This window comes from Octopus bimaculoides, chromosome 3 (genome assembly GCF_046866305.1).
Source record: "Octopus bimaculoides isolate indiv1 chromosome 3, ASM4686630v1, whole genome shotgun sequence".
Lineage (NCBI taxonomy): Eukaryota > Metazoa > Mollusca > Cephalopoda > Octopoda > Octopodidae > Octopus > Octopus bimaculoides.
The window spans coordinates 81,016,337-81,037,167 of record NC_142930.1 but is presented as its reverse complement, the minus strand read 5'-3'; the positions used below and the strand labels follow the sequence as shown (position 1 = coordinate 81,037,167).

The 20,831-nt window shown below is 36.5% G+C and overlaps 1 long non-coding RNA gene across 1 annotated transcript in view; it reads right to left on the bottom strand.

Moving 5' to 3' along the window:
• Positions 1 to 2,443: 2,443 nt before the first annotated feature.
• The window catches only part of LOC149136617 (uncharacterized), a 19,701-nt gene continuing 1,313 nt past the window's right edge, over positions 2,444 to 20,831 (bottom strand). Inside the window, exons 2-3 of the long non-coding RNA XR_016240912.1 lie at positions 7,324 to 7,502; positions 2,444 to 2,627 (exon numbers count right to left, since the gene is read on the bottom strand). This is a non-coding gene — a long non-coding RNA (uncharacterized LOC149136617). The remainder of the gene's footprint in view (positions 2,628 to 7,323; positions 7,503 to 20,831) is intronic.

The window sequence follows — 20,831 nt, the reverse complement described above, 5'->3', positions numbered from 1 at the left end:
GATAGACTAATTATACTAATGTTGCCTCTACTACTACATAGAAGTTTATGTCTCTGTGCAGCTGAGGATTGCTCTGCATTTTAAATTGATGTAATGATTGCATTGTTCAATTAAATGGAGTTGCATGAAACGATCGTACTGCATTAACTCTGGATAACCTTGTTGCTTATTTTGATATATATGTATGTATATATGTACGTATATAAATACATATATGTATGTATGTGTGTATATGTGCGTGACTCTTAATGAATTCTTTATACTGAAATATATATTGAAGAAGATAAATATGTTCATTTGAATATATACGTTATTATTATATATATATATATATATATATATATATATATATATATATATATATATATATATATATATATATATATATATATATATATATATATATAGTGTGTGTGTGTGTATAAGCATATATATATTTACGAACATATATATACACATACACATGCATATAAATACATACGTATATATATATATATATATATATATATATATATGCGTACAGGACGTCACCAACTGTGTAAACAACATGAAATACGTAGACAAACGAGTTAAATACCTAAACAACGAGAGAAAAATGGAAAACAGGACATGTAATATATATTGGAACTTTAGTTAAACGAACCAACCTCAGTGCTTATTTTTTAAAAGCCTGATACTTATTCTATTGGTCTATTTTGACAAATCACCAACTTACGGGGATGTAAACACACTAAAACAGGTTGTAAAGCGGTAAAGGGAACAAACACAGACCCAAAACACACATACATAGCTATGTATACTTATATATACGACAGGCTTCTTTCAATTTTCGTCTGCCTAATTCACTCGTAAGGTGGTACGCAGGGGCACGAAACCCGGAACCATGTGTTTGGGACGCAAATCGTTACCACAAATTAACAAGCACATATAAGAGTGAGTGTGTACTAAGAAACTTACTTCCCAATCATATGGTTCCGGGTTCAGTCCGACCAAGGCTTTGGTAGACGGGAACTAAAAGAAGCCCGTCGTATATATATATATATATGTGTGTGTATGTATGTACGTATGGTATGTATATATATATATATATGTGTGTATGTATGTATGTATGTATGTATGTATGTATGTATGTATGTGTGTGTGTATGTATGTATATGTACTTTTTGAGTATGTGTTTGTCCCCAACTATCGCTTGACAACCGACGTTGATGTGTTTATATCCCCGAAACGTAGCGGTTCGGCAAAAGTGACCGATGGAATAAGTAGTAGGCTTGCAAAGAATAAGTCCTGGGTTGATTTGTTCGACAAAAGGCGGTGCACCAGCATGGCCGCAATCAAATGACTGAAACAAGTAAAAGAATAAAGGATAATATATATATATATATATATATGAGAGTAAAAATAAATACAAAAAAGGTGGGTTTTTTTGTATGATTGTGTATAGAGGAATATATTATTTAGTTTAAAAGAGTTCCAACACTGTCTGTTTTTTATGTTTTATTTATATTCCTGCAGAACCAATGTGGGGTATAGAATATGGAATATACAATATATAATATAATATACAATATATAATATAAAATAAAATAAAATAAAAATGGATGGCACCATGAAAGAAAGTATTGAATGTAGATGAAATATTGAGTGTTCAATATAAAGGATCAAATATATAAATATATAAATATAAATATATAAAGGCGACTCGAGTTTCAGGGCTATTTCCCTTCGTCATGGCTGATATACACATATATAAGCATGGCTTGGCACCTTAGGCAAGTGTCTTCTACTATATCCTTGGGCTGACTAAAGCCTTGTGAATAGGCATGGTAGAGGGAAACTGAATAAAGACCACTACGTGCATGTAAGCAGGCATGCATGTATATATATATATATATATATATATATATATATATATATATATATATATATATATACATGTAGGTATGTGTGCATATATATGTTATGTATGTATATATATGCTAATATACATGTATATACATGTGTGTATGTATATATATAAATGTATGTATATGTGTATATGCATATATATGCATGTATATGTATGTGTGTGTGTGTGTGTGTGTGTGTGTGTGTGTGTGTGTGAGTGTGTGTGCGTGCGTGTATGTGTTTGTTAATTTTACTGTCTCTATGCCTTAACATCAGGCAATGGTAGTTAGCTTTGGTGTCATGCAAGAAGTATGGCGAGCTGGCAGAAACGTTAGCACACCGGGCGAAATGCTTAGCGGTATTTCGTCTGCAGTTACGTTCTGAGTTCAAATTCCGCCGAGGTCGACTTTGCCTTTCATCCTTTCGGAGACGATAAATTAAGTACCAGTTACGCACTGGAGTCGATGTAATCGACTTAATCCCTTGTCTGTCCTTGTTTGTCCCCTCTATGTTTAACCCCTTGTGGGCAATAAAGAAATAAGAATTACCCTTTGTTTCCAATCTTCTATGTAAACATGTATGGGCATGGTGAAATATTACTTGAAAATAGGTGAGCGTTGGCAACTGGAAAGTCATCCAGCCATATAAATCTTCTAATCAATTCGAGCATGGAAAGGTGGACTTTTCATTATATGGACGACATCCGGTTGGGAAGCAAGCGTCTAACCACACAACCACGCCTGTATATGGATAATAACGAGAACTTTTAGGTAGAAATACATAAATACTTTAATACGTTGATATATACGTTTTCACAAAGCACATGTCTTTCTTTTTCTGGTTGCATTCCCCGTACACACGACATTACAAATATGATTTGCAATATTCATAGATCTTAAGGTGAGCCATTATTACAAGTGCTTCGTTTCTTCACACAAAATCTGCAATAATGGTTCCGCTTAAAATCTAAAGGGCCAGAAAAATAGCACAGAGACTTTTTATGAGCGCACTCAGAAACGATTCCCATTAACGAACTTAAGGGGTATAATATATATATATATATATATATATATATATATATATATATATATATATATATAGTACAAACTTACTTGCAAAAAGGACGTGTGCGTTCGATGATGTAATAATACAAAGAATATCTATGCATGTATACACACATATATGTACATACTTACATCTACATGTGTATATAGATGCATATCAGGGTACAGGACGTTAGAACAATGAACTACAGACAACGGAACGAACACATAGGAAAACAGATAGCCACTTGGAATTAATCCTTCGTCAGCTGCCTCTATTCTAACTAGACATTTCGAAGATAAGGCAGAACGTACTCTTGAATAGTCTCTTCCTGAGTAGTGGATCGACCCACTAAACAGAGGATTCCAAGGTGGCAAACACAAACCAAGACAGGAAAAATTGGACATATATATATACATACATACATACATACATACATGCGTACATAGATACACAGATACTCACACACACACACACACACACACACACACACACACACACATATATATATATATATATATAAACTAAATATAGAGATATATTATTGACAATCCAATAATTTATTTATATTACAATATTACATTAAATACTATGAATATAATATAACATAACATAATATTATATACCATAAATAATTATAAAAACTATAACAGGCCAACAAATTGTTTCGACTTATATATATATTTTTTTCTGACATACATAATCACAGTTCCATTATATATAAAGTCACTTTAGGGTCTGAACTTTAGAAAAGACGAAATTCCGTGTGAAAGGACGGCTGGATTGTAAAAATACCAGTGAATTAGATGTTTAACACACCCCTTTGAAAGTTTCTCTCCCTCAGTTTGTTACTTTATATATATATATATATATATATATACATATATATTCGTTTATTCTTTTATTTGTTTCATTCATTTGACTGGTTAGGTAATGAAACTTTGCTCCAATTTTCAGTTACTATTAACTTTCATCGAGAATTGCAAACATGTGTAAATATAGACAAATAACTGTTGATAAAAAAAAAATTGTAGGGGAAGTGAATGAATGGACAGGGATGGATTGAGTTACATTGGGTTTAAGACAAAGGAAGGGTACTAGAAAAAGGAACGGAAAGGTATATGCAGGCTAGAATGTCTAGGGGGCGAAAGGTTGCTTAGCGAACTAGCTTAGGAGGCATATACATACATTCGCACACACATGCTCGTATATACACTTACACATACATATACACATATACATACACGTACCCACCTACATACATATATTTTTATATACACACGCGAGCGACTACACACACGCATATATATATATATATATATATATATATATATATATACGCATATACATATATGTATATTCACACGCACACACACACACACACATACACACATGCATGTGCGACCCACATATATACACATAAATGCGAGTACGCATACACCCGCACATATACTGTCTCCTCCTCCTCTCACAGACATGCTTGTATACGTATTTCTACTCATCTTGTTAAGAAATTATTATTATCTCAACAAACAGTGCGGAGTACCTGAAGTAGATCCAACGGTAATATACCCTGACTGCGGATGACACCAGGTAGCCCAAACTGTGCCAGTGCTCTGTTCAACACTTCAACACATTAATCGACATATACCTATTAGACCAAAATATTAAATATATATACAGGGTGGGGTAGAGATGACGGATCTTTCTGAAAAGTTCACAAAATCATTAATTTTAGCAGAAAACAAATTTTATTGACATCAATGTGTTCGTATTGATTTAGTATTTATCAAAATCAAGTGTAGAAAGCAACATACATCATGTGGTGTCCGTTTTCATTGATGCGTTTCTGAAAGCGTTCTTGGAAGTTGGCCTCCACTCTCCCCAGCATTTCTCTGTCGATTTGGGATTCCACGTGAATAGCTTCCTTCAAATTGCCCAGTGTACGAGGCTTATGCGCATACACACTTGCCTTGAGATTTCCCCACAAGAAATAATCACACATGGACAAATCAGGGGGCCGAGGGGGTCAAGGGATATCAGAAAACCTGGAGTCACTGAAGAGAGGGCGAAGAGCGTCCATCGATGCTCTGGCTGTGTGCGCCGTCACCCCATCCCGCTGAAACCACACACGTCGAATAGGCATACGTTTTCGTCGCAATTCAGGCACAAAGTTATTTATCATCTCAATGTAACGCTCGGAGTTCACAGTAACAGCATTTCCGTTATTGTCTTAAAAAAAGTAAGGACCAATGACGGCAGCTTTTCCAACAGCACACTTTTGGGCTGTGCAGTGGTCTTTCGTGCAGTTCTCTCGGATTTTCAAGATCCCAATAACGACAGTTCTATCGATTCATCATACCATTGAGATGAAAATGAGCTTCATCACTCAAAAAAAAAAAAAAAAAAAATGAGGTTGTCATTTGCCTCAAAGATTGCTTCCATCTGACGTGCGAAGTGAAGCCGCTGTGTATCGTCTCATGGTTTTAGCTGTTGCCCAATGATCAATTTATACGACTGGAAATGCAGGCTTTCGTGCAAAATACGCTTTACCGATCGATTACCGACACCAGGTTCAGTGGAATGCCTCTGAGCAGCGCGAAACGGACTCCGTATCAAAGCTTGACTGACGCGTTCCACATTTTCCGGGGTCTGTACCATTCGTAGCGCCTCCACCAATCTCCTGTTCATTAGTGTACTTCGTGTACGATGTGCATTCACCCAACGTAAGAGTGAGTTACTGGTAAGAACAGCCTGATTTTGGTGAATGCTGAAGTGGCACTGAAACTCACGTTGAACTGCTGTGACAGACTCGTTATTCTTCACGTAACTGTCGTAGGCAAATACGCGATGCTCTATCATCCATAGCGCCATGGCTTCACTTGAAAAGAAAAGAAAATGCTAAGACAGCAAGGACCGAATGGTACCTGTCGGACACATATCCCTCCCATTGGGGCTGAATAATAGCCATTTCAAAAATGTCCGTCCTCTCTGCCCCACCCTGTATATATACATACACGAAGGGATGCTGAAAAGTTCCTTGCTTTAAGGGTATCGCGAAAGGCTTGATTGGTGGCCCAACTTTCCGAGTTCTTTTACACGGCTTAGAAAAACTGAAGAACTGCTGCAATAAGCGTGTGGATCTGAGAGTGGAATATGTTGAATAAAATTATAATTAACTGATCCTCCTGTATAGCGAAAGCCACGGACTTTTCAGCACCCTCGCGTATGTATGAACAAATTATGACAACACGTGTAAGTAAACGTATATATGTATTTACAATATATATGCATATATGTGTGCATAATTATATATGTAAAAATGTATATGCATACATAATATGGAAAAACTACATAAATATGCTGATTAAATCCATGAAAATATATATGTATATGTGCAGATTAGCATGTCTTGCTTTATGTATGTATTATCATGCATATAGTTGCATATCTAGACATGTTCATATATATTTAAATGCTAAACGTCTGGAAACTTTTACAGATTTTTACAGTTCCAGTGGGGGAATGGATCTGTAGTCTTTGAATTAGCTTTCTCTTTTCGGGTTTTGGGAAGCCTAATTTCTCAAGATATGTTTTTAGGCAGTGTGTTACATATCCCAGGGTCCCAATAATTACAGGTATAAACCTGAACGTGTAATCTGGATAGAGTAACTGCACATTTCTCAATAGTTCAGCGTAGGTATTTTCTTTTTCACTGATCTTCAGTTTTATGTTAACATCCGCTGGGCAGCTAATTTCCACAACTATGCACAGTATATATGTATGTATGTATGTATGTATGTATGTGCAAGTATGCGTGTGTGTGAAAATATTTATATGCAAATTGAAATGAAAAAGAAAATGTAATTTCAAAATAAATATGTCGTTGTAACAAATTATCGAAACGATCCAGTAAAAATAATAAATAACGGTAAGGTTGAGGGAAGCAACGGTACTCTCGTGAGAGCTAAGCGGGAGAAGTTATCACGTTATAAACAAGCATATTGTTGTCATGATGTAAGTGGTAAATAGAAAACGTAACAATTAAGGCTTGCTTCAAAACAAATGTAGAAGTATTTCTCTTGTGTATGATTGCGGAGCGTGTTGAAAATGGATTAAATGTTGAATTTAAAAGTGTGTAAAGGAAATAAGTGTGTCTGAGAGTTCGAGGCGGGGAAGCGCATAAAAAAATATCAAAATACAGGATTCTCCTCCTATCTTCCTTTCTATTTGCTTCGTTGTCTGTTTATTAAACTTTATATTTTTCTATAAGTTTATGCATATACCTCTACATATTCATGTATATTGATAATTTTTCTATATATTCTTGTATATTGATAATATATATATATATACATATAGAGCGTAGAATGCAAAGAAGAAGTGTAGTACCTTACTCTGAGAGGAAGTTGCTTTCCTTCGGGAGTTGACCAGGATCCTTTTTGTTTCTCACTCCTGCATCTAACACATGTATGCCTCCACAGATGCTGCCGTGTACGGTAGAAGCCTTGGGATGCCGCAGTGTCCAAGATAGTATAGATTCAACAGCAAGGACGTCATCCGAGACATATCTGAAATTTTGCAAGAGGAGTTTTAGAGCAGACACTAGAAATCTGAGAACTTTGAATAAAGAAGGAAATCCAGGAAGCTGATACCCTTAATACAGATATTTTAGGTATATCAGAGACAAAATGGACTGAGAACAGCTACATCCATATAGAAAATTATGATTTCCTACAACCAGGAGGTGAAAAACATGACTATAAAAAGATAAGAAAATTTGTATTGGGATGCTGGCTTCTTAATGAATGAATTATACTGATGAAAATAAGGGCAAAGCCTCTATTATATCCATTTTACAAGTCTATGTACCCACAACTGCATATTCTGGAATATTATATATATATATATATATATATATATATATATATATATATATATATATATAATATAAATATAGCACCACACATGCATATTAACCCATACAATATACATGTATATATGTATACATGTATGTATGTGTGTATGTATGTATGTATGCATGTATATGTGTGTGTGTGTGTGTGTGTTTATGTGCATGTATGTATAAGTTACTAATCCTTATAAGTAGTAGTATGGTGGAAATAAATAAAGTTGAAAATGCACCGAGTGTATAAGATGATTTATTTATACTAATACAATACACGGCCCCAAAACTACAAAAACATGCAATATTGTCCATCAAAGCATTCCATTCTCAAGACAAGACCCAAAAATGGAAAATTCGAAATACATGTAAATGATAAAAAACAAAAGTAAGCCAAAACACCCAAAATTTTACTTAGCACCAAATTACCCACTGAAACAATAACTGCAAGGATTGACAAAAAAACTGCAGGACCTGAATCAGCTTCGTATAGGACATATCTAAGAAATTATATAAAGTAATAACGTCCAGCTGTTCTCGGTACTGTCACACGACATATACAGTAAAGTAACACAGCTTTAACTTTTAGTACAATTAGTATGTTCATTCAATCACATGACCCTAACACGCTAGTACTACGCAGAGCTAATCGAATTCTCAAACTGATCTCATGACTATCATCAATCAATCAAGCTTTGTCTTAACTGATAACAAATTTAGCCATAATCACTTCATAAATAAGATCAAATTTTCAGACTCCGATCAAAATCAAGAAAAATAACGATTAATCCCAGATCACTCTGTCCCACTGTACTTTGGTGTCTATCTCGCAATACTTTTGAAAATTAAGAAATCGTGGAACGAATTGATTTAAATAAATCTTCTTTAAGACTTCAAGTGCATTTTTACTCCTTCTCTCTTTCCCTCTGTCTCCTCTCTCTCTCTCTCTCTCTTTCTGCCTTTCTCTCTTTCTCCCTCCTCTCCTCTCTCTATATGTATGTCTTGGTGTGTGTGTGTGTGCGTGCGCGCGCCTGTGTATGAAGATAAAACAAGTACTTTTAAAGATATGAAAAACAAAGAACATTGGCTAAATAAAGGATTCAGTCAATGCGCTTTGTTTTTTAGGTATAATAAATGTACTCTGTATTATGATAAATATATTCTGAATATGTTTTATTCTGAGTAAATTTATTGTAATAGTTTGGATAGATACGCCTTTATTTGTAAAACTTCGAAGTCACTTGTCAACTAAATAATATGTATGTATGTATGTATGTATGTATGTATGTATGTATGTATGTGTGTGTGTGTGTGTGTGTATGCATGTGTTAAATGTGTGTTACAGCAGACTTCCCTTTTTAGATACGTGAAGTGCATATTAATGTTGGAGGGATATCCGATTTATAAAATACTGTCTGATGTTCAGTACTGAATTCTGTTCTGTTCCCGAAGAGAAAACTCGGAGTTTATTATTATCACTAGTAGTAGTAGTAGTAGTAGTAGTAGTAGTAGTAGTAGTAGTAGTAGTAGTAGTAGTAGTAGTAGTAGCAGTAGTAGTAGCAGCAGCAGCAGCAGCAACAGCAGTAGTAGTAGTAGTAGTAGTAGTAGTAGTAGTAGTAGTAGTAGTAGTAGTAGTAGTAGTAGTTATAATTAGAAGACGTTGTAATGCTAAATAAAAGTATTCAGATAATCTTTGAGGAATCGAGATTTTTAGAATATCAAAGTGTGCATTGTGGTCTGGAAAATGACAACTATCTAATTCCTCCATTGAGGCTTCTGTAAACCTCTCTGATTGTCCACCTACACAATGTAACTGTCGCTTTCTGCAACCGCGCTTCAGTCAATATGTCTGATAACTAAATTGAATGAAAGTTAGAGTAAAAGGTTCTGTTATTCTCTTCCATTCAAATAAATAAAGCGAAAATTTAAAAATACAGTGTTTATGGACGTTTGTTGACTTGCAATGTAATTCATCACAGTCTGTTAAAATATACGAGATTCTGCATGAATGGCTAGTTTAGTGAAGGTGGGAGGAAGGAAACATAAGATATTGAGGTGAAGGGGTGAATGGCAAAAGAGATGGATAAATGTTGGAAGGTTGGAGAGAAAGCAAGCTAGAGAGAGAGAGGGAGGAAGCGTATTAGAGGAAGGAGTATGCAATGAGAGAGAGAGAGAGAGAGAGAGAGAGAAAGGCGAAAGAAAGAGAGAATGGAATGGATGTATATGAAAACAAGTAAAGAGAAAAAAAGCTGTCAAGATATAAGGAAAAGAGAGAAGAGATATGAGGAGATACAATAGATTATGAATACATGAGGGAGCAAGACAAACGAGGAGAAGAAACAAAACAAAAAAAAGAGAAGTTGTGAGACGTGGGTAAGATTGATTATGTACATATGAGAGGATGTGTGCATATGTGAAAGAGAGATACAATGAAAAATTAGCTGATTAGATGACAAAAAGTAAGGGAGAAAATGGGAGATGAAGGAACATTTAAGAAGTGAGAGAAACAGTATGAGAGATGCAACAAGAGAACAAAAAAGAAAAAGAAAGCGCGATGGACAGATAGATAGATAGATAGATAGATAGATAGAGAGAGAGAGAGAGAGAGAGAGAGAGAGAGAGAGAGAGAGAAAGAGAGAGAGAGGCAGACTGACAGACAGAAAGAGAGATACAGGCAGACTGACAGACAGAAAGCGAGAGAGATATGGAAAGAGAAGGAGAACAAGAAAGAAAACCAAAAGCAAAGATTTTTGATACAGAATGATGCTAAATGGGAGAGAGATGTGTGAGAGGAAAACATTAAAACTACTTGAAAAGGAAACAATAAAATACGAAGAGATTAAATAAGATATATATGTATAATTATATAACGCATACATATATATTACATATATATTTTACATATACACATATTTATATATATATATATATATATATATATATATATACATATACACATACACATATCTATGCATGCGTATGTGTGCGTATACGCGCACACACACAAACACACATCTATATATGCATATACGCACAGACACACACACATGCGCACAGAGATAGAGAAAGAGAAAGAAAGAAGAAAAATAAAAGAAAGAAGATAGATAGATAGATAGATAGATAGATAGACTCTCTTTGTTCATTATTTTCTCGACTATCAGTATCTTTTTTTTTTTGTTCTCCCTCTGTGCTCTTTCTGATTCTTTATTCGTTTTTCTATCGTTACACCTCTGTATATAAGTTCACCAATTCATCCTTTGTGACCTCTCTCTCTCTCTTTCTTTCTTTCTTTCTTTCTTTCTCTTTCTTTCTTTCTTTTTTCTCTTTCTCTCTCTCTTTCCCCTCCTTCACCACCCTTCTTTCTCCTTTATTTCTTCTTGATTTATCGTCCTTCTCAAAATTTAATCGTCACCAATATCTCAGAAGCTGTCTGTTTATCTCTCTCACTCTTTCTCTCTTTCTCTCTCTCTCTCTCTCTCTCTATCTATCTATTTATCTATATATCATTCTCTCCTTTCTGTCGCTGTCTTTACACACACATACACACACGCGCGGGCGCACACATACATATGTGCGGGAATATAGATATCCCACCCCTTTCTTCCATCAAAACTCGCTTCTTTTTCCCCTCTCCTCATCGCATTACACAACACTATTCCATTACCACCTCACTCTTCCCACTCATTCCTCTCTCTTCTCTCACTCTCTCCCTTTCTCTCTTCCTCTCCCCCCTCTCTCTCTCTCTCTCTCTCTGCTTATTTCTATTTCACTTTCTCCCCGGCTTCATTCCACCACGTTATTATCTTTCCTCTTTGAAGAGTGCGCTCTTCAAAATGGTTGACCATATATCATAGAAATTAGACAAGCCAGACTGGGCCAAACTTAAACTTCCGTAACAAACTAGATATTATTTTACAACAAACATATTCCATAGAATCAAAACGGAATAGAGGGGAGAGGACAATACAAAAAAAAAAAAATGAAACAAAATTTAAGAAAAAATATCAGCAACAATAACAGAGCAATAAAAAATAACTTATAGAAAAACAAATGAAATATCTACAGACAAAAGCTGAAAGACGAAAAAAATAGCAAAGTGGAAGATTGTTAAAAACAATTAAACCGAAAGAATTGGTTCAGTTGAAGTTTGGACAGCTAAAAAATATATATTGCCAAGAGCTAAAAAAATAAAAACCATGATGAAACGTATTTCTCTGTGACTGTAGAAGTATTTACTTTTTACTTATGTATGTGCGTCGAGATACACACACACACACACACACACACACACACACACACACACATTCACACACATATATATAGAGTGAGAGTATACGTGTGCACACACACACACATACGTACATATATATATGCATATATATGTATATATATAAATATGTATTTATATGTGTGTGTGGGTATATATATATATATATATATATATATATATATATATATGTATATACATATATACACACAGACGAACACACAACACTCACACATGAATATATGCGCACACATATGTTTGCCCACGAGAGTGCATGTCGCTGTATGTTTACGTGTGTATGGGGATATATACAATATTTCTATATGTAGGAATATGTGCTTGCGTGTGTGTGTGTGTGTGTGTGTGTGTGTGTGTGTGTGTGTGTGTGTGTGTGTGTGTGTGTGTGTGTGTGTGTGTGTGTGTGTGTGTGTGTGTGTGTGTGTGTAGGAAGAGAGATTTACATACAAGCACACTTACATTACTAACGTTATACTGTATTACAGAAAACCCACTACATATGTGGGAAAAATTCTGTCTGTGGGTGTGTTTGTGGAGTTGTTAGCTAACTCCTCATACATCGTTTTATCGATTTCGCTGAAACTTGACACGTGAGTAGAACTCATGTCTGGAGACCTCATGGCATACTCAGATTGTTGAAAAGATCGATAATAGGGCCCCTGGAAGGGATCTTTATATATAACCAAGGGAAATAGCGTATTCATTTTCCTAAAATATTTAGTAAAAATGAAATTGAGTATGCTTATTTCTTAGTATTTGAACTGTTAGAGCTATTTTCGCAATTCATCCAGTACAACCCTTAAACAAGTAAATAGTATTTTACTAAACAATAGATCCACTTATCTCGGTTAGTGACACTAGCGCCCCTGAGGTTAATATTCTCTGAGAACGCACAAAAGCACTTTTTCAGAGATATTTACTTTGAATTGCTATTATCTCATATCCGATTAGCCTGTTATTACGTAACATGCTTCACGATTTTAGTATACATACCTTATTAGTATTTCCTCCTATGTTCTATATAGTCTGGGAACGCATTGAAGCCCTTTTCGGAGCTACTTTATTTGAATTATTACTATGGGGTAACTAATTTCATGTTATTACATAACTGACTTCACAATTTGGGTATTCATAACCTATTGGGAATTCCTGAAAACAAGATCCTGCGTAAAATAGCTCGGTATTCTTTGTAAATGCACAAAAACTGTTTTAAGGGCTACATACTTTGTATTGAGGTTATTGGATTAGCGAAACAATTATGAGAACGGAACTAAGGGATAAGCCCCGCTTTCCCGGGAATTACCGGGTACGTCAGCTAGTATCTATCTATATATATATATATATATATATATATATATATATATATATATATATATATATATGCCAACACTGTGAGTAAAGACAAACGTTAACACTTTGTCTTTATTACAATGTCTTCCCAGACAAAAAGTATGATCAGCCGGACTAGTTTCAATCCTATGTTGGAATTACAACTCTTTTTAAATGTTCACGGAGATACTGCTTATAAATACAGCGTTGCTACTAAGGCCTTAAGTATTGGTTTCAAATCTTGGCACTAGTCCAGGAAGGTTGGGGAGGAGGCTAGTCGATTAGATTGACCCCAGTGTTCAACTGGCACTTTTTTTATCGACCCTGAAAAGTGAAAGGCAGTCGATCTCGGCGGAATTTAAACTCAGAACGTAAAGACAGACGAAACTAAGGTCTTAAGTATTAAAAAAAAAACATCGAGCAAATACTGTTCAAAACAATGCAGAATTTGCATTGAAAATGTATGTGACGGCAGCCATTTGATTCGTTCTTGCCTTAAACGTAGCTGATTCTTCCGAATATTTGTGTGTTAATAATGGGATTGCAGAAGGGTTCCAGACAGTCTTAAACTATATATAGGGTATGTGAATTGGGCACCCAGAACACAACTAGTGTAGAAGTATAGTAGGTGCATATATACGTAGCTTAAATGGAGAAACGAGAAACGAGACTTCCACATGTTAGTTTGATATGTCATATATAGTAGCTAGTTCTTTAAATCACATTTTGTGCTCCATCTGTCTTTGACACAGGATTTATTAGTAACTAGCAGAGGTACCTCAGACATCACCTGGTACTTCTACGTCTTACTCATAAACCTTCTTAAGAGATTCATTTACAAAAGAAATCTTTGAGGGGAAATGAAAAAATGTTGACGTGAATAACAGACTAGTGTATTTAATATGTTCCGAAACCCCCGCTGCACTGATGTTAAGTGTCATTACACTGCTAAATGTTTTGTGTTTGATAAATACAGCTTCTGTCGAAAATGTGCTTATGCTCTAAGCTATGTTGTTAGTGAAAATGTTGCGAAGCATTTTAAAAGTTATTTTAAAGGAGAATATACAAAAAAAAATTTCAGATACTTATTTGAAATTTTTTGCTTGGAAAAGTTATTTTTAAAATTATCCAAAATCTTTAAATATATGCGTACAACAATTACTAGAACTGAAAAGATGAAAAAACTCCTCAACAAGAAAATGGTAAATAGGTTTATTGCCCCTGTATGGCCACAGCCTTAGGCTGAAACTAGTAACAGAATAAAAGAATAATCAACCAAAGTAGCGATGCTTCAGAATCAGCACAACTTGTAATTTTTTTTTATATATGGTATTGATGAGACCTTTATTACTGACGAAATTCATTGCTTTCAAGCTATAAAAGATATCTTTACAGAAAACAATATCTATGAACACGTAAAGAAAGCAATAATGAAACTGAATCTCTTCATTGAAATGGTCATGAAAATATCAACAGACGGATTTCCTCGAAATAGTCAGTCTTATAACAGGTTTACTTTCGAAATTTAAATCAAATTAGCTTATAAAGAATTGACAAACTTTCATTGTAAAATGCATCATGAAAATATGTTTCAGTACGGTAAAATTCGAAAATTTTATGCATAATTTCTTTAAGTCGTGAGTTCCTAACTATCGTCAGTTTAAAGAATTTCTAGAACTTTCTTTTTTAGTATAAAGAGTTGATTATCTTTGTGAAACTCGTTGGCTAAGTGAAAAGATATTTCAATGTTTTTATGGGCTTAAAAGAGAAATATGCGCTTTTTTGGAAATGAAAGGTAAATCTGTCATCGAACTGATAAATAATAACCTGGAATTTTTCTTGAATATTGCAGCCCATTTAAATATTTGAACTCGTGAGTATGCTTTAGCAGACACAATTTCGTTTGGCTGAATCCTTGGAAGATGCAAAAGTGAATAGCAACACGGTTTTGTGTTTACAGCTTACCAATTAAGAGAAACGCTGCTATTTTCGGCAAAAGCACAAAATCATGAGACCGGGCGAACGCGCTGCTTCAAAGAATTACATGATTTTAACTTAATTTTTGCATTAAGAATATTGGTTAATTCATAAATTATAAACTCACGGCAAAACTTTTGGAACTAAATGTTAAGTGTCGTAATATCTACTCAGGTCTACTGGCTTTTTCCATTTCTCCACATTAGCCAGTCACAAGGTGCCTAGATACATTACTGAGAAGTAAATACAGCATTGAAGAGTAAAAGGCTTCCAAAAGAACTGTTCGCTAAATTTAATAACATCAAAGCTAAAGAAGCCAATTTCAAAGTTTTTTTTATTTTTTTATTTTTGGCAAATCAGTTAATTAGAAGAATAACACAAAATGAATTGCAGGTTAATATACATTTGTAGCAAAATTTAAAGATGTCTATTCGAGCTTTATGCCACTCTTTCTGTAAAATCCTATCCTGCAACGGCATGCCTCGCTAGAAGATGCATCTCCCTATTATGTTAACAAAGGGTTTTTTCTCCTACAAATAAAAACCATACAAAAACAGAATTAACAAACAATTAGTTTAAAGAGAACTTTTAAGTTGATACATTTCAGATATTTCTAAATATTGAGAGGATGGCAAAAAATAAATAGATAAAATTGCTGCCTCGTGTTTCTCACTAAAATTGGTAAGTAAACACTTTTTTCCGACTTCACAGGTTGTGAAAGAACAATGAAGGTTACAAAGATTTTTAGTCGACAGTAATCTGCATAATATTAAATAATAATGAACTCGGTTTAATTTACATATACATTAATTCGTGTATGTGTGTGTGATGTATGCATACGTATATATATATGTATATAAATAGACTCATATATAACTATTTGAATATATATGTATATATATACATATATATATATATATATATATATATATATATATATATATATATATATATATATATATTTATATGCAGTTAAGTATATGTCCAGTCATAGAGTGACCAATGGTTTCGCATCCATAAAGGGCTTAGCCTCATGGACGACTAAGACTCTACAGCCGAAAGCCATATAGTTCTTCAAACCTCGGAGGTAGAAATCCGTTACGGTAAGCCCTTTATGGATGCGAAACCATTGGTCACTCTATGACCGGACATAGATTTAACTGCATATAAATACATTACTGCTCTATGCTTCAGAGCAGTGGTTCCAAAACTTTTTGGGACTGCCACCCCCTTGACACCCAGGCCACATTCCTACCGCCCCCACCCGACTAATCATCACAAATATAAACCTCTTTATAAAGCAAATTCAAAGCAACTGTATTTCACAAATAAAACTTAACCCAATGAAGCCATTATTTTCTTGGTTTTACATGAATTACCACCCCATTATAACCCCAAATTTTACACGAATCGCTACCACATCATCGACCCACTTTTCTTCAATTCTCCCTTGGAACTTTCCATCGCCCCCAGGGGTGGGTGTGCAATACTTCCCACTTTGAGAACTACTGCTTTAGAGTGTGCTTCGTTTTCGAACATATGATACACTGACGATATACATTATTCACATCATTTACCTTTGACGGATATTTGTCCTCATCTTGTTTGTTGTTAACACAACGTTTCGGCTGATATACCCTCCAGCCTTCATCAGGTGTCTTGGGGAAATTTCGAACCTGGGTTCTCATTCCTAAGGTATTTTTCGATGTTGTTGTTATTATTATTATTATTATTATTATTATTTATTCAGGTCACTACCTGGAATCGAACTCGGAATCTTGGAGTTAGTAGCCCGCATTCTTAACCACGGGATACTAACCCCGAGTTCGATTCCAGGTAGTGACCTGAATAATAATAATAATAATAATAATGACAACAACATCGAAAAATACCTTAGGAATGAGAACCCAGGTTCGAAATTTCTCCAAGACACCTGATGAAGGCTGGAGGGTATATCAGCCGAAACGTTGTGTTAACAACAAACAAGATGAGGACAAATATCCGTCAAATATAAATAATGTACATAATTCCTCATCTCTTAAATATAGAACTGTACTGACGATATATATATTCTTTTACTTGTTTCAGTCATTTTGGCTGTGGCCATGCTGGAGCACCGCCTTTTAGTGGAAAAAATCGACCCCTTGGCTTATTCTTTGTAAGCCTGGTACTTATTCTATCGGTGTCTTTTGCCGAATCGTTAATTACGGGGACATAAGCACACCAAGATCGGTTACCAAGCAATGGTGGAGGGACAAACAAATATATATATATATATATATATATATATATATACACGACGGGCTTCTTTCAATTTCCGTCTACCAAATCCACTCACGAGGCTTTGCTCGCTCCGAGGCTATAGTAGAAGTCACTTGCCCAGGGTTCCACGCAGTGGGACTGAACCTGGAACCATATCGTTGGAAAGCAAGCTTCTTTATTTCATAAAAATTCGCCATACGGCGTTACATAGAGGGGACAAACAAAGACAGACAAACAAAGAAGCTACGGGCTGGACGCGGACATTAATGAATGGAGATGAATACACAAGAAAGAATGAAAATGGGAGAGGCACCAGCAACCGCCGACTGATAACCTCTCTAAAACTTTGTTCAATACATGTCGGTCAAATTTGTGAAACAAATTATTAACACAAATGTTCTTCCTCTTTATATGAGGCAACACGCCACTTATAAATGTTCATATAATTCACTGGGGCTTTTAGCCTCCCCGTATCTACAACCTCTTTTCACTAACGCCCACACCCTCTCTAGGCACTCCTCGAGTGGCGTGTCGGCATTGCCCGGCGCCGTGAAGAATATTTCTTTGAGGTCAAAAAATTTCTTCGCTACGTCCCACATTGTGACCTCTACAGCTATCTGCGGAGGACACTCGGGATCCTGTATGCAGGCCATGGCCTCTCCCCTAAGACTCTCTTCCAATTCTTTTTCTACCTCCCCCTTTCTAAAGAAGAAAACTAACGTTTCTTCTTCCTCCGGAGAAGGGAAAGACATTTCCACAGTCGGCGGCACAATTCCCACCGGCTGTGGTTCAACATTCGTTTGCACCTTTTTCTTTCTTTTCTTTTTCTTTTTTCCGGTGGAAGAGGAGGAGTCCTCTGGTTTACCCGTGGGACTCAATCCCTCTTCCACCTCTACATCTCTTTGAGGTTTAGGCGGGCTATTATTAATGCCCGCCTTCCTCTTTCTACCTCTATCTGTTGGGGCTACCGCCTCCTCATTTTTTCCTTCCTGCCGAGCAGGACTACTTTCTCCAACGGGTGCCCGTTCCTGAGACACTTTAGTGTCCCGGCGGCAATCCTTCTTCAAATGGCCAGGCTCCAGACACCGGTGACACCTAGGTTGCCGACCCTCGAGTATCACCGGATACCTGCAGCCAGTCATCTTTAGGAAGTCCGGAAATACAATATCTCCCACAACTACCGGGGTCCATAGGGTCAAAGTTGCCTTTGACCCTTCCCAGTCAACTGCGGGAGCCACGTCTACATTTAGTAGCCTGGGTCCACTGTCTCCCAAGCCCCGCCGGATGGCCTCTGTGATCCATCCAGCTTCGGTACCTGGGGGAAGTCTGCATACCCAGGCTCTCACAATTTTTTTCCACAATAAGTGGGGAGGAAAGAAATCTCCTCCCCCTGCAGTGCCAGCCTCTTCGGGGGAGTCAAACAGCGACCCCACCGTTGCAAATTTGACTCCCCTTGAGACAAAAAAGTTCTTCGCTGGCAGACAAGCCGCCAGCTCCTTCTCTGTCGTTTCTTTGTTGAAGAGGGCAATGGCATTGCGTGACCTCGAATAGGTCCGCAAGACCACTGTCCTCTTTTCCGTCTCTCTCACCCACTGCTTGGGCGGTATAACATCCCACTCCAAGAGAGTGGCTTCACTGTTCACTTTTTTTCCCATAAAGTTCGAAAAGATCACAAATGAATAAATAGAGTTAAAAAAAACGAAAACGAAGAAAGAAAGAAAAAAAAACAGATCCAAATAAAAGATAGACAGAAAGAGGAGAAAAACAACAGTTCAAACACGGAAAAAAAATCAAGCCACTAGGTAATCCGGGCTTCTTTCAAAAGATACTCCGATTCAAGGTACTCCGCTGCGTTTTCGGCACAAAATTGCCAAACCAAATATTTTTACTCTTGTGATGAATCGAACACTCGAACCACAAGCAGCAAACACAAATTCGTTCACAAAATTTTTCAGCAAAACATGCTAACAAATATTTTCACTGCTCAATTCGTTCAGCAAATTTTTCGGCAAAAATTGCTAACAAATATTTTCACTTCACAATTCGTTCACAAATGTGAACACAAAGTCTTTTTTTGTTTTCCTGGCTAAAAAGCCAAGCAAAAATTTTCACTCTATGGCAGGAGCGAACCCGCCTACCACAGAGAATGTACATACAATTTTGTTCGTAAATGAACAAACACAAAAAACCCGCCAAAGGCAAGCGAAAATGTCGCAATGCTGAACAAAAATCTGCTGAAAAAAATAGACAACAAATTATTGCTCAGCTGAGCAACAAAACCGACTTCCCTTGGCGAGTTCTTCAAATGTTCTTTGTTTTCATTAATTGGACAGAGCACAGCCGGCCCACATCCACCTCTGTTCACCGGAAGCAAGCTTCTTTATTTCATTTTAATTGGCCATTAAGGCCTTACAAAGAGGGGACAAACATGGACAGACAAACGTAAAGAAGCTGCGGGCTGGACACGGACATTAATGAGATGAGGGTGATAACGAAAAAAGGTGAAAAATAACAAAATGAAAAATGGGAGGGGCACCGGCGCCCACTGACCGATAACCCCTCGAATACATTGTTCAAGCTCAATATTTATAATCATCAATGCCTTTCAAGTAGGCCCTCCGCTGCACACAGGCTGCTCTCCATGTTCATCAGTGCTGATGCTCACATATGAGCGGCCGCCACAGTCGGCCTCCACCCTAGCACGGACGTTGTTTGTTACCACTGCTGCGGCCACCTGCTGGGGCCACCTCGAACTGCTCTCGCAGGCCGAGACGAACCTCTCTATATATTCAAAGTTTAAGCGTTCTTCCACCTCTCCACCTCTGAGGTACAGGAGGAGACACTCCTCCTCCTCCTCCTCCTCTGGGGGAGGGATCTCACCTTGTCCCGCCAGCGGCAAAACTCCCGCTGACAGGACCTCCCTCTCCGATGGTACATTTCCCTCCGGAGGGGTGACTGGTTCGGTCGGCGGCACATAAACGTCCGCCGGCCGCTTCCCACCTCTCTTTCTTTTCTTCTTCCTTTTAGAGGTTTCGGGGGGTTAGGGCCTCCTTCGGCATACCCGAGGAGATCTTTACCTCCCCCTCAACCTCTGTTTCAACTGGTGAGCAACCATTGTTGCTCACCTTTCTTTTTCTTTTC